This window comes from Ammospiza caudacuta, chromosome 9 (genome assembly GCF_027887145.1).
Source record: "Ammospiza caudacuta isolate bAmmCau1 chromosome 9, bAmmCau1.pri, whole genome shotgun sequence".
NCBI lineage: Eukaryota > Metazoa > Chordata > Aves > Passeriformes > Passerellidae > Ammospiza > Ammospiza caudacuta.
This window is the reverse complement of record NC_080601.1, coordinates 29,976,078-29,990,609: the sequence shown is the minus strand read 5'-3', so window position 1 is coordinate 29,990,609 and position 14,532 is coordinate 29,976,078. Positions and strand designations below refer to the sequence as shown.

Below are 14,532 nucleotides of genomic sequence, written 5' to 3'. Positions count from 1 at the left end.
GTGCTTGATACCACAGGGAGGTAAAATGAGGTAAGAATAAAATGTAACAGTTTCATTTACATTAAGCCATATCAATTTTCTCCAACTGTTTCAGAAAGTCAATGCAACCATCTGACAGAATAGGATTGTTGCAAAGTAAATTATACCTTTCATGTTTTTTGGACAGTCAAATACCAGAGGGTTTTCTGTCAATTACATGGTATCACAGATGTACACCCCAAATCTGTCCATCTATCTAACAACAAGAAAACAATATACATCTGAAAAACACTTTTCAGAGCTACCTTTAAGTAATACATAATATATAGGTCAGTCTAATTGCAGAAATATCTGCTCAAAAGGTTGGTGTTCATTAATGCAGTACAAAAGTTTCCACAATACAAAACACTGCACTAACTGGCTGATTGATTTAATACCAAGTTAAAGTAGTTAATTGTTCTGGAAAAGAGTTATTTTTAATGCACCTGAAACCTTCCAAAGCTATTAAATTTTATATGCCTGCACTAATCTCCTATTACTTTGACTTTCATTAAGTACCTCTGTAGGCACTTAGAGAACACCAAAACTTTTGATACATTTTTGGTTTTATTTATAACAGAGGTTGAGCTGTGACCATGGACATTTTAACTCATTTATAACAAGGGAAAAACAACAAAACCAGTAGCAACATCCTTTACCACCGCTAAAATTTATCATACTCTAATTCCTGCCACAACAGCAACAGCTTTGATTCCAACATTCCAGCATTACAAACCAATTAATGCCCACCTCCCCTTCCCAAATTTCTGCATTTCTGGTTAACTTCTCTATCTGACACATCTGTACATCATGAATGTACATGGAGTACATTCAATGACATAGGAGGAAGGGATGGATTCCCCCTGATGAGATTCACAGATTATCTTCAGTTATTATAGAGAGAATATTCAAACCACTCAGCTGGAATTGTGTGAAACATCATGGGATTATCTACCAACACACTCCCAATCTACCTGTGCACTTTCAGCTGTGATAAATGAAGACCTGCATGAAGCAGCAGCAAGAACACTATGGGAAAGTTCATCTTAGTTGTGAAACTGGTCACCAAAGACAGAACGGAAAGCCTAGCTGACAGAAGACAAAGTTTTTCTTCTTGAAGCTCCTCCCAAATCTAAAATGGGAAACAGAGACACAATTCAAACAGGCTACAAGTTTCTGTAGGAACTCTGCTCAGGATCAAGATAGGTGTTCCCATTCTGAATGCAGTGCAAGGTAGTTGCTATTCCAATGCATGCTCTAGGTCAACACTATGAAATCCCACCAAAAAGTCCTGCACACTGGACACAAAAGATCCCAGGCTGCTCACCCAGACTCCAGACCTCAGGCAGAGGTGCCCAGGAAGGGGACAGAAATCACCACTGGAGTTTTTCCTTTCAAGTAGCTTTAAAAGTCAGAAAGAACAAGGCCTGTGAAGTCACACGTGCCACAGACACCTGACACAGCTGCACAGCTCCCAGTGCCAGTAAGTTCAGGCCAGAATTTTATCAGGGGACCAGAATTCAGCAGAATTCAGAATTTTATCAGCAGGGATCACAGACGGGCAGGGCCATGGGGAGCTGAGAGCAGCATCCCACAGCATCCCCAAACAGGAGCAAAGAGCCCTGAAGTGGAGCCCTGGGTCATGGTGGGTGGGGACACTGCTCAGGGCCACCGAGGGCTGGGGGTGCCCTGAGGGCCCCGGCCACTCAGAACTGACCTTAACTTGAGCAGGATTTTATATTAATCACAGCTTGTGGAGAATGTGGAACAAACGTCAAGCAGAGAACACATAATGGATTTACATCGCCACTGAGAAGACAAATTTCAAATCAGAAATATCCAGCATATGAAGCAACCCTGATGCAGGTTAAGGCCAAGGACATCTGTCTGTTATTACAAGAAGCTGCTCCAACATTTTTAGAGTTTTCACTGGTTTACTGCCCTTGAGTCACACAAGCCCTGAATCACTGGCAAGCAAGGAATGAACAGATAATATTGCAAAAAGATTCAGATGGTACCAGGCAAACATGAAAAATAAAAAGAATTAGAAGAAAAAAACACCCTCTCAGCCGCAGTCATTTAAGTAGGAACACCACAGAGAAAAGCTCTTAAGTGCAAATCTTTCTTATTGCAGTGTTACTTTCAGTGGCACATGAAACAGCAAGGATAACAGGCTCAAAAAAAACTTTGAAAATAAAGTTAAAAGATACATGTAACTTAAAACTAACATCTTTTCCTACACAGAAAGGTTAAATTGTGGGGTTGACATTTGCATTTGTTACGTTGTCAACGTTTCCTGCCTATCAGCCTATGTACAAACAATATCTAAAGATGTCATCTACATATTTATACCAAAGGAGTTTATGAACAAGACCTGTCAGTATATTTTAACACCTTTCCAAAACGTCAGCTTTCATCAGGTATAAACACAACATGTTTAATTTATTAGTTTGGTTTAATATAAAAAGTTGACAATCATATGTCACCATAACTATTGATAAGGTAAATAAGAACTACAAGAAAACGTCAGAAAGTTATTAAAATATTTCTCAGCTTCCTGAATCAAATTTGATTTATTGGCTTTTCTCTGCCAATAAGTGCATCACACATTTTTCTTCATATGGCTATTTTTGAAGTGATGTGTCCAACAATGAAGTTTCCAGACAGACCATATATACTAGAGAATCTGAATTTCACTTTGACTTTTTGGGCCAGGGGAAAGGACTTTGTTAATATTAAAGAAAACCCCAACAAATTAACACAAATACACAGATTTCTTCAACAATATTTAAACATATACCAAAAATTTCTTATTCTAAAATATACTAAGTCTCTTAAAAGGTAAAATATAAGGAAAAAAAAAAAAAAAGCTTTGAATACAACTCTGTAGTTGAGCAAAGCAATGGATTTGTTTCCACTTTCCACAGGAGGTGCTTGATTCAATTCCCTCAAGAAGATTGCTACTGCCAAAGGTCCTCCTTCTTTGTTTGCAATGGCAGAACAACCTGTTGTCACTTCATTCTGGATATTTCCCCCAAAAATGTAACAAGAGGACAGCATAGCCACCTTTCAAGAATTTTATCCCCTCTATGGCTATACAGCCAAACACCTCACCAGTGACTCACTCCAGCCAGACTGCAGCAGTTGGCTCTATAGGGGAAAAAAAGCCTTTATCTGAATGCAAGGATGAACTCCATTGCATAGATTAGTTCAAACACTCCTGCCCAAGGCACACTCAGAACAAGTAACAGCACAGAGAAGAGGCACAGAAGTTTAAAGGCAGGGGGTGCCAGAGAATGGACAGCTCTCCTTACTGGAAGAGGCATTTCTTTTCTTCAGAAAGTCCAACTCTACACCTCAGAATTAGACACAGTGTAGAATTTACTATTATATAACCAAGATCATACTAAATTTAATACTAGGGACATCATGAACCATGCATGGCATGGCCCAGCCCAGCCTCTTAACTAATCTGTAAAATGTACCTGGCAGGGATAACAATAGTATTTTCTTAGAATTCACCAGACACGTAAATGTGCCCTCAAAGACTTGTTATGGACTTCCTGTTGCTAATTTTTGTGGGATTTTAATGATTCATGTCACTTCTGCATCAAAATCACAAATGCAGTGAGTACAGCAGGGACTCAGGTATGCAATATCAGAAATGCAAACCACTAATCCTTTGTTGCTATCAGAAATTTAGTGCTGAAGACCTTGAAAGTGGATTGGATAAAATGGAAAACCAGAGTGTTGTTTTTCTGTTCAAATGACAAAAAGGTAAAAGAACTGACACATGTTCCACCATAAGTGACTGAAAAGACAATTTCCAACAATGAAAAATAGTCCAAATTTATTAATAAACATATTTAGTTATGCCTATTAGCCATAGAATTATCCAGACCCATCCCTGGAGTGTTCAAGGCCAGACTGGATGGGCTTTGAGCAGCCTGGTCTAGTGGAAGTTGTCCCTGTCCATAGGGAAAGGGTGTTGGAACTACATGATTTTGAAGGTCCCTTCCAATCCAAACCATTCTGTGATCCTATGATATTTCAGGCTACAGAAGCACCTGTCCTGCTTTCCTTTGTCTGATACAGTGTACAAGAAAGAGAATGGAAATTTCCACAGGGTCCAAATTTTCCACAAAGGACGGAAGGACCTCAAAAGGAAATCTTGCTCCAAAAGAATACATTTATCTACATCAGGAGCATGTTGGAGTTCTTCCACTACTTTTTGTGTAGTGTACATGATTTCAGGTTTTATTGCAGAATAGATTTGGCCCAGTTCTTAGATCAAACATCTTCCCTTCAACATGGCTCAAAGCTGCCTGAAACACCAGTATTTTGTTCAGACCCTCATGTCTGTTCAGTGCACACCTGAAATGGAGTTTCCAGTTCATTTTCCTGAAAAAGCGACTCTGTTCAGACTCACATGCAGTAAGTGAGAAAAATAGGGGGATTTTGTCCAGGCAAACACCACCACTGTACAAGAAGCCCCAAATGGGAGAAAAGTCCTTAGCTAAGACATTTTTTAAAACATACAAACGGGTTGGAAACTGGTCCTACATTATGAGAGAACTCAGTGGTTCTGACCTTAGCAACAGAGTACTTTTTAGGTACAAATTAAAAGTAAAAACTTTTAACATTTGCCTCAGAAAGAGAAAGAGAAAAAGGAAAAGGGAAAATAAGGGGAGAAAGGAGCAAATTTTCCTTATGTTCATTCTAAAATACATGCATTTTAAACCAAGCTCTCTACAGGGCCCAAGTGCTGAGCCACCGATCTGCATTGCTGAATGCCAGACATGTAGCTCATGAATGGAAAAAAGGGATTTAATAACACGTTTCAAAGTGACTCCAAGTATGGGTCAGGAGAAAGATGCAGCCCAGGTGCCTTCAACTGAAATAAAGATCTAACAGAGGACAACATGACAGAAGGTAAGAAAAAGACAAAAGGAGCACTAAGGGCTTAAAAAGGCTGGGAAAGCAATTCAGGTTAGCAACCCCTAACTTAATCCTGACCTTTCTGTAACTTTTTACCTTGATTTAGTTGACTGAACTAACTTTGTGGGAAGCTTACACAACTGAACCAGAGAATGTGATTTCTCCTGAGGACTGGGCAGAAAGGAGAGGGGAATCACGTGGTCACTTGAGGGTCTTAATGAAATTGAATTATGAAACTATACAAAAGAGTCAGTACAAATCAAATCTTTTCTTTTGACTAAAAAAATCCTGGTACTGTGGTTTAGACCCTGCCTCAGCATTATTTTACTCACAACCCCATTAATCACAGACAAATGCTTCTCATTTTTTAAGGATGCTAGAAATTTTAACAGAAACACATAACATGAAAACCTGTGGTTTCAAAGACAGCTGCTAATAGAACAACCTATAATACTGACACTAATCTGTATTTCTTAAACAAATAAAAATAATCACAAGAAACACATTAACATAACAAGCCAGTCCTTTGCATAGTTCTATTTAGTTAATACTCATTACAGTGCCAAAGAGCTGTAGTCATGAGTGAGAAATCCCTTTGTGCTAGGCACTCCACAAATGGGGATCTCTGTGACAAAATAGCTGCAGTTACATGTCCCAAAATACCAACCACCATAATGGAAAGTAACTTTTCAGATTTTGAAATAAGAGAATTTACTTTGATATTAATGCAGCTATTCTCTCAAATAAAATATTAAATAAACACTTTTTTCCTGCTTGGTGACACGACCTAGCAAAAGTTAGAGCTCGATTTAATAATGCCTCAAACCTTTACTCAGGAATCAGTGAAAAGGAGGTGTTAAACTCATAATGCAGGAGCATTTTCTAACTAAGGCTCAAGCCAAGACCCACCAGACACAATACAAGCCTTTTCTTTGACTTGCCAGAATTCACATTTGAATCTTTAGTGAACAGGTACAAAGCCTGCAATTGCAATTCAGTGTTTTCCACACTGACCAGGAGGGTAAGTTGGCAAACACTACCCTTATTCATTCTGGTCTTAACTTCTCAGAAAGTGAAAAAAAACCAAACTAAGGGCATGTTGGAAAGTTGTGGGGGTTCCAAAAGCATGCACAAATGCCACTCAATGGGAAACATGCAGAGCCCACACACACACTCCCCCTTTTCTTTCTCTTTATATGCCAGGCACCAAATATTTAGTTAGCAAAACCCTTTTTTCATTACACCCATGTGAAATGGTTAAATGTTACTATAGAAGGAAAAATTATTCTGTTCTACTGCTGATCCCTGAAGCCACCTGCTATATTCCTTTATACTATCTGTAATCTTTCTATTTCTACTCTAATTTTCATTGATCACCTCTTTTAGGAATGAAACCTCTGTAGTATTCATTAAATATTGGAAAAGGCCTATTTTCCTCACATTGGCACCCTAAAGGCAGTTTATAAAAAGCAAATGAAAAGTAAGGGAGGTGCTGCATTTGATCCACTTATTATAAATGTATACAAGCATTAAATTGTCAAATGTACAACTTTAGATCCTCTAGCCTTTGCAGGGATTTCCTCCCTAACTGAGCAAGAACAGCAAGTTTAAATAGACTTTGTGGCCAAGAACCACATTTTGTTGAGGTTCATACAGCAGCTTTAAGGGAAGCTGGCTGTATTTGGGACAGACTACTAAATGATTGCAGAGTAAAAATAAAAAGCTACCAAACAAAAGAACAGAGATATTTCACACTTTTTCCATATGTTTCACATAGTAAAGAACATTGCTAGGAGGAGGCAGAATCACTCTAATACACTTCCAGCTCCATTTTTTCACTTTCTATTCTTTCCTCACTAAAAGCCAGAAACAAGATTGCCATAAAAGTCCATCTTTTTTTACCTGATAGCAAGTTTTACAGAATCATGAAGTTCCTTCTGAGCTTATTACTAGCATGTTAAAAAGAACCAGCTTAGAGCACAAAGTGGGAAGGTTTTTTCCCTGAGACAAAAGAGATGTGGTCTAGTTTTTACATAGCATTTTAAAACATTTATAGCTAGAAAATACTAAAGAGATGTAATATTTTTTTAGTACAAATTAAAGTCTACTTACAGAAGGGAACAGCACTCTCTCCAACACTGATGACATCTGCCTAAATATCTGCTTTGTTCTTAGGTTAGAATTTGGGGTGGAGGCAGAAACAAAAATTTACTATTTTGGTTAGTAAGAAAAATCTGCATGAAAAAAGGTGGACTTACTTGATTAAATGATTTCTCTTAAGAGCCCCTGACATGTCTGAATTCATCTAACACTTTAGCTTTTCACAAGGGCTGTTCAATCAATTATAGTAGACTTCTTGAGAAAAGAGCCAGAAATGCAATTTAATCGAACTGTATTTCTATTGCACTCAATTTCAGTATTCCACTTTTGGAAACCCAAGATCATAAAAACAAAACTATGCAAAACATGATACCTGGCAACTCTAATTTCTTGTAAAACACACAAGTTAACATGTAACATCACTAAGTCTGTGCTGTGGAAAGCATCAGAAAGAAAGAGCAAATACATCCATCACTGTTTCTTTATCTCTCTTATTAACAAATTCAGAATGTATTTACATTTACAAGAACTTGCAACTAGCATAGAAAAAATTGTATTTTCCCAGTAACATCACCATAAACTACAGTTTCCTGCTATTCTGTGGCAAAGGTTTTCAGCAAAAACAGGGTTATTAAAATATTATTAGTACTAGCAGAATATAATGAATGCTAGTATTTGTAATGTTTGACAACTGTTTGACAACCAGACATGCAATGTATTCATTTATGCTAAGAGGTTTTTTTAAAACACTCCAATATTTGCTTACAATGCCATGAGAATTTCAACAAGCGTTTAATATCTAATGACCATATAAAATTTTCTCCTTGAATTCTGATTGAGAAAATATCAAGATAGAGAACAAACCTCTTGAAGTTGGATAGAAACAGTTATTTTTAACAGCAGTGCTTGTATTTCAAGTTTCTCTTCATGGAAGCAACAAAACCAAGCTGGCAAAAAAAGCTATTAACCACTCATTTGCCAACTAATTTTAGACATGGGACAGTTAATCAGTCACAAATAAAAAGTTCACCATTTACCAGATGGCAACTTCACTATAAAGGGAAGCTATTTTTGACCATGGCAATTAGTCTTCTCATGTTTCAAACACTACATTCTATTTTCACATTAATTTTTAAATCTATGTGGCTTTAACTTAAAATAAACTGTACATCAAAAGAATGAAAAATAAACAGCCAGGAACACAATTTGACGAATTGGATTTATTTAGTTTATTTAGCTAAACAGGGTCCATTGGATCTCTTTAATAGGCTGACAGTTGCATTGGGCTGGTTAATAAAACATTCAACACAGTATCTTCAGCCAATATAGAAATGCAAATCCCACCAGAAATATTTTATTCATGAAACAGTAATTTCAGTTACTACCAAAGCAAAAAAAAAAAAAAAAAAAAAAAAAAAAGCAAAAAGAAAAAAAAAAAAAAGAAAGTGGGAGGGGGGAAAGGGGGGAAACGACGCTTGCTTTGCAAACAAACAGCGCCACCCAGCGGCACTGCAGGGACAGCACACGGGACATCGGAACGGCCGGAATTCATCCGGCCCCTCAAAAAGAACCTTCTTCCTATTTTTTATTATTTACCATAGCACGTGTCTCTTCCCATGCAGCACTGAAATGCAAAATAGCCTCGCTCTAGCTGGAAAAAAAAAAAAAAAAAAAAAAAAACCAAAAAACCCCCACAATAACAAAAAGCATCATAACACGTTAAGGAAGTCGAGAGTGCAGTTCTAGCCTGAAAAGTAAACACGTCCAAAGGTGGGGGTTTTGCTCAGTTTGTCTGATTTCTTTTTTGGTTATCTTTGTTTCTAGCTCGTGGTAGAAACAAAACCAAACTTCTACTTGAAGGAGTGCAGGTGAGCAATACAATGCAGTAAGCATGAGGTACATCCTTACATCCTGCTTTTCTCATTCATCATTGCCCCCTACACCCACGTTCAGCTATAGCACCTTTATTACTGCTGCTATCAAAAGCAGGACAGCAACAGCTGCTTCTTTTTGCACAAAAGGTATGGGAGTATCATTTAGGTCGAATAATAAATCACTGAGGGAATGAAAAACAATAAAGCCTTCCCCCTTGTGCCCCCCCTCCCCCCATTCACCTTTTCCGTATGAAGTCACTCTCCCCATCAGCTGGTCAGAAGAAATTTGGAGTGAACATGGCTTCTTCCATTCTCTTTTTAGAAAGGACAGCAAAAATACTTAACTCTACTATTTTGAGAAGCAGAAGTTTTCTCATAAGAGCAAACTCCATGGTAAACAGAAATTGTAGTTCTCTACTTGGGAAAGGGCTGAAATCTGAACATGTGTACAAACTATCAGCTGGTCTGCCACAGACCACTTTTCAGTTACTTTAGTACAGAAACATTTTGTGTGTGAAGGGAGAAAGGAAAAAGGCATGAATGCTTACAGTGCTCTGAGTCATACACCTTCCATTATTCACTGCCCCCAGCCACACACAAGAGTTATCAGACTCACCAAATCACTTCCTGAAAACACCTTTATTTGTAATCAGTCAGCCAAGCCTAAGCTACACAAATGGGTTTTTCTTAAAATCATGTGCATCACCTCCACCACAACTTGCTGAAGGACCAACAAAGAGCCACCACAAAAGCCACCAGTCTCAGCCCTATGTGTTAACAGATGAGACAGACACAGAATTTCCTGGGAGGGTCAAGGGGGAGTTGGTTCAGAGAAGACTCTAGTGAAGGCATTAGCTTTGCTGACATTAAAAGTTTGCTGCTTGGTTGCCCTCACCCAGCATATTACCTCTTCACACATTGAATTATGAGATGCATAACACACTCATTGGTCAAACAAGGGATGATTCTTTGTAAGCAATACCTACAGAATTACAAAGCCCAGGAGCTAAGGTGTGTTTCACTGGTGTGGCCTCTCAGGAATCTCAGCTAAGATGATCACAACCCTTTAGGTTAATTACAAATTAAGCATGTTAACTCCCATCTTTTACACTTTCCTCCACAGAAAAGCATCTCATCACTACTAAATTCCATTATGAAATAAATTTACTTCCATCTGAATGATTCCACACAAAACAATACAAAGAAATTTAAGACATAAATAATTTAAGGGTTATTTACTAATTTAAATTTTCTACAGGGTTCTAAGTTATACCACTTCCTAATATTTCATTAGTTTAGGCCTTGAATGTTACCAAAAAAAGGAACAGTTTTTCCTGTATCACTTTTTCCCTATTAAAATAGCAGTAATTTCAAAAGGTGAAATGCCTCTATCTTTTTCCACCACAAAGCCACCAGGGTGGGACACAAATGAAAACAAGCTGAGGACAATGTGGAGTTAGCCTCTGTAGAAAAGAAGCCAGCCTATTGCTCAGCCCCAGTCAGGCAGACAAATATATCAGAAGTTATTAGAAAAGTACCAAAGGAAAACAAACAGTGCCTCTGTAAGGAGCAGTTTGAATAGAATGTAGAGGAGTGATTACTTATCTCAAGAAGATGACAGTATCTATAAAAATGGCAGTGAAGGAACTTTTGTTCACAATATGCTCTTTCAAAATTAGATTGTCAAAGTACATGGCCAGATAATTCAAATTCTTTCTTCTGAAACTTAGTTCAACCTTGTGTGCACTAAAACAAATCCTCCATTCAAAAGAGCTGTACTATTCTCAGAGTGAAAACCAATCTGATTTCAGAACTCTTAAATGTGTCAACAGATCAGGTTTCACTAAAGGCACCTGTACCTGCCCAGGCAAGGTTCTTGTGCACACATGACATTTTGGCATGACAGATTCCCTGCTTTCAAGAACACTGTTAGAATATAACAACTAAGATACACACACAGCAGTCCCACACATAGCTCACACTTTTCTAAGTACAGAACATTATTGCACTATTTGCTTTATAAACCAAAATAACCCAGGAGCAACAGTGGAGTTTTTAAGTTTTAGTTTAAACTGGAGACCTGGGGAAGACTGGCCATAAAGATACAACCAGCAACTTGTCATTTGAAAAAGGGTTTCAGGTGCTTACAGCCATATTGTCTGGGTAGGTGACTGAACCTGAAATGGGGGAAGTGGTATTTGCAAAAAAACAGCCAGAACACAACAGACACAGCTGTATGAGTTGTTCAGGTGAGCTTCTGGACTCAGGTGGTATTTGAGAGTCATACAAGAGAGCTAACTTTGTCCAATAAAATTATCTCCTGGCTATCTCCTTAAATGTTTTTAAAGCTTAACAGCAGATGAAGTTTTAACAGTAATCTGAAAAAGAACCTGCAGGAGGTATAAATTGTAAATACATACCTCACTAATAACTGAAGCTATGGTTAAAAGCCAACAATGTTTAAATGTTTACTCAAGTTTTGTATAATGTATCTATGTACCTGCAAATTTGCCCCACCCCCTTTCTTCTTCTAAAGGTTATTCTGAGAGTCAGAATTACCAAAATCAGTAGCAATTCTGAGGATTTAAAAGGAATGAGCACTGTCTCCTGAACTGATAATAAATGCTACCTGCAAGATTTACCTCTGTGCTGCCAACAGAATAGGAACAGTTCCTATGTAGCCTCCTGTATTTGATGGCTATTTCTTCCTTCTCAATATGCTCATTGCATTTTCAGCACTGATTGTGCAATATTCATCTCTGTAACATGAATGTTACTGTATAACATGGTCTTACAAGATTTTTATATTTCCTCATCTATTTGAATGCCTTATATGCCAGCAATAAGCTTTTCAGGAAAATAAATGCCTGCCTTTGGTTTTTTCCAATTTTATGGTGCCTGACATTGAGCCTGTACATGGAACCCTGGGGATAGATACAAATGCTAGGAAATAAGCATATATTTACTAGGTTTATAGAGTCACATTTTCACATGGACTGGGACAGATTTAGCTTAAAGTAATGTTTATAAAATCTGGAAGCCTTTTACCACTATAAATCCCCACTATTTAAAGAAAATTTGCTACTTTTAGGTAACAATTAACATAAAATGCTTTATTTCTATGAATAAACAACATCTATAGTCCACATACGTAAAATACTTTTTTTGCCATCAGAACCTACTTCATCAGGCACAATGGACACTCTACATCTGAAACAGCAAGAAAAGAAAATATTTACAAGCCTAAACCTGTCACAGCATATGCCACAGCACGTGCTGCAGTCAAGAGGGCCATGACACACAGAGTGTCACCATACAATATCAGAAGGCTTCAACCCATACAGGGTAACACCATACCACTGCAGAAGGCTTCAGGTGTCTGCCCATACAGAGCAACACCACTTCAGCAGGCTGCAAACATCTGCCCTTGTTCTTCAGCCCAACCTTTTATCCCCTCCTGTTGATGCACTGCCCCTGTGTGCCCTCTGCTCCCTGTGGTGGTTGCTCAGTGCCCTGGGCACTCCCTGGCTCGTTGCTGTCAGTGCTGCTCACACTGTGCCCATTGAGGTTCTGCTACAGCCCCACTCCCAGTCACCACAAACTGTACCTACCTAAACTGCACAATGGTGCACTGTTAAATGCAAGGAAAGACTTTTGATAGGAAGATTGTTTTAAGCTTCAGGAACTCTTTGGCAGGTGGTCCCAAGCCGTGGAACAGCCAGGAAAGCACAAGGCTGTGATGTGCAACTCCACTTGGGGCCACAAGATAGAGCCACCAGCGCACTCACAGCCGGCAGAGCCCCGCGTCCTTCCCGACCTAACGGGGACCAACCCCCCTACAGAAATGAAGGGCTTGGGATGAGCTATTGAAAATGAGATAATAAACACAAGATTTACATCTGCAAGTGAAAAAAGACAGCATAAGGCTTATCAAACAGTTTCATTCTGTTTCAGTACGTTTATTACAAGCCTGAACGTTGGCTTTTGGAGATGTGTGCAGCTTTTCTGCAGAGAAGCATCACTTCATGCTTGCCCTGTTCTGGTATTTCTCCCCAGAGAAGACTGCAGAGCACTGAGGGGAGCACCAGAAACCACTCCTGCCTAAAGCTGAGGTGCAGTGCTCATTTTCCCCATCAGTATTCACAGTGCTATGCTTCCCGAGTACTTTCAAAGGCAAAACTGTGCTATTGTGTTTTTCATTATCACTGTTCTCCTTCAAGAGAGAGGGCTCAGACTGGGCAAGGTGTTTTTTTCTGCTCGGATATTATTTACTGCAATTAGTGTGTTACCACTATGCATGTGCAATCCAGTGCCTTTGCCTTCCAGTGCCTTTGCAATCCTTTGCCTTCACACACCCCTGGACTGCAGAGCACTGACACCTAACTGCAAGGATTAGCAATGAGAGGAAATAAATCTCCTATTTGCAACTTTTTCCTATTTGATTACAAAGTTAGAGATGAAAAGCCACGTTTGGAGTAACTTCTCAACAGCGCTTAAATCTGTATTTTTCAGAATATACTTCAACATAGTGAAGTGTACAGGAAAAAAACCCCTACATATTCACAAAGATGCCACAGCACTTAATAAATAGTATTACAGTGATGGCATTTTGTCATTATTACACACACTGCTCAAGACAAAATAAATGCATCAGTTACGTATTAAATGTCAAAAATAAACTTTAATGTTATTCATCCTGCCAGTAAAGAATGGACAAGTGAACAGTCCACAAACCTCATGTTTCCTTCTCCTAGCTTTAAACATGTTGCTATGCTGCTGTTTTCCATAACTGTTTGGGTAAGGGCAAATTTTCAGATGCTATAAGGCATTCAAATAATAACAAGATCAATTCTCATGCTATCAATGAATATAAAATAAAACTACTAGTGCTGGTTCTACATTCACCTTGCATTTGAAATACAGAACTTAATGAAAAAGACTGGGCATTGAGGTATGTAGTTTTTGCCATTAATTTTGTTCTATAGTTTCCAACAAGTTGCTATTTTCCTGGATAATAATCCAAAAAGAGTCTTAAATCCTTACATACAAAATTAGAAAAATATTAGTACTTAGAACCTGTAACTATGTAAGGCACTTTTTTGTAACCACACTATTTGCTATATAAGAGATTTTTTTCAAGCACAGTTGTTTTCTTCCAGCACTTTGCTCCATCCTTCACATTATTTTCTTTCCTTGATCTTCTGCTGAAGATCCTTGGGTTTGGAGCTGTTGTTTCTATCCATTATTACGACCTGTTCCTTCCTCTTTCTCATCTTGTTTTTGCTTCCTCACTTTGAGCACAAACTCATGTTCTTGTGTTCATGTAACTCCCAGTGCTATGATGCATTTCCTTGCACTCATTTCTCCTCTTCCATACAGTGTTCAGCTCTGAACTCTCTCATTCTCACTTGCCTGGGAATATGAAAGTATGAATTCCACCATCTACCTACATATAGAATAGGCCAGGAACAAATATATGCTGACAGCAAATTTTCACACATCTGAGAAGATAAACAGCATTCACAATTGGTCCAGAAATTGCTCTCTCTGGGAAGTCACTGTTTGGCCACACACAATTCCTACATGGCAACAGATGAGACTG

General features: G+C 38.4%; 1 protein-coding gene across 4 annotated transcripts in view; it reads right to left on the bottom strand.

Annotated features, from left to right (window-relative positions):
• VTI1A (vesicle transport through interaction with t-SNAREs 1A) overlaps nucleotides 1–14,532 on the bottom strand; it is a 257,663-nt gene that overhangs the window by 231,213 nt on the left and 11,918 nt on the right. The gene's annotated exons all lie outside the window — the stretch shown is intronic.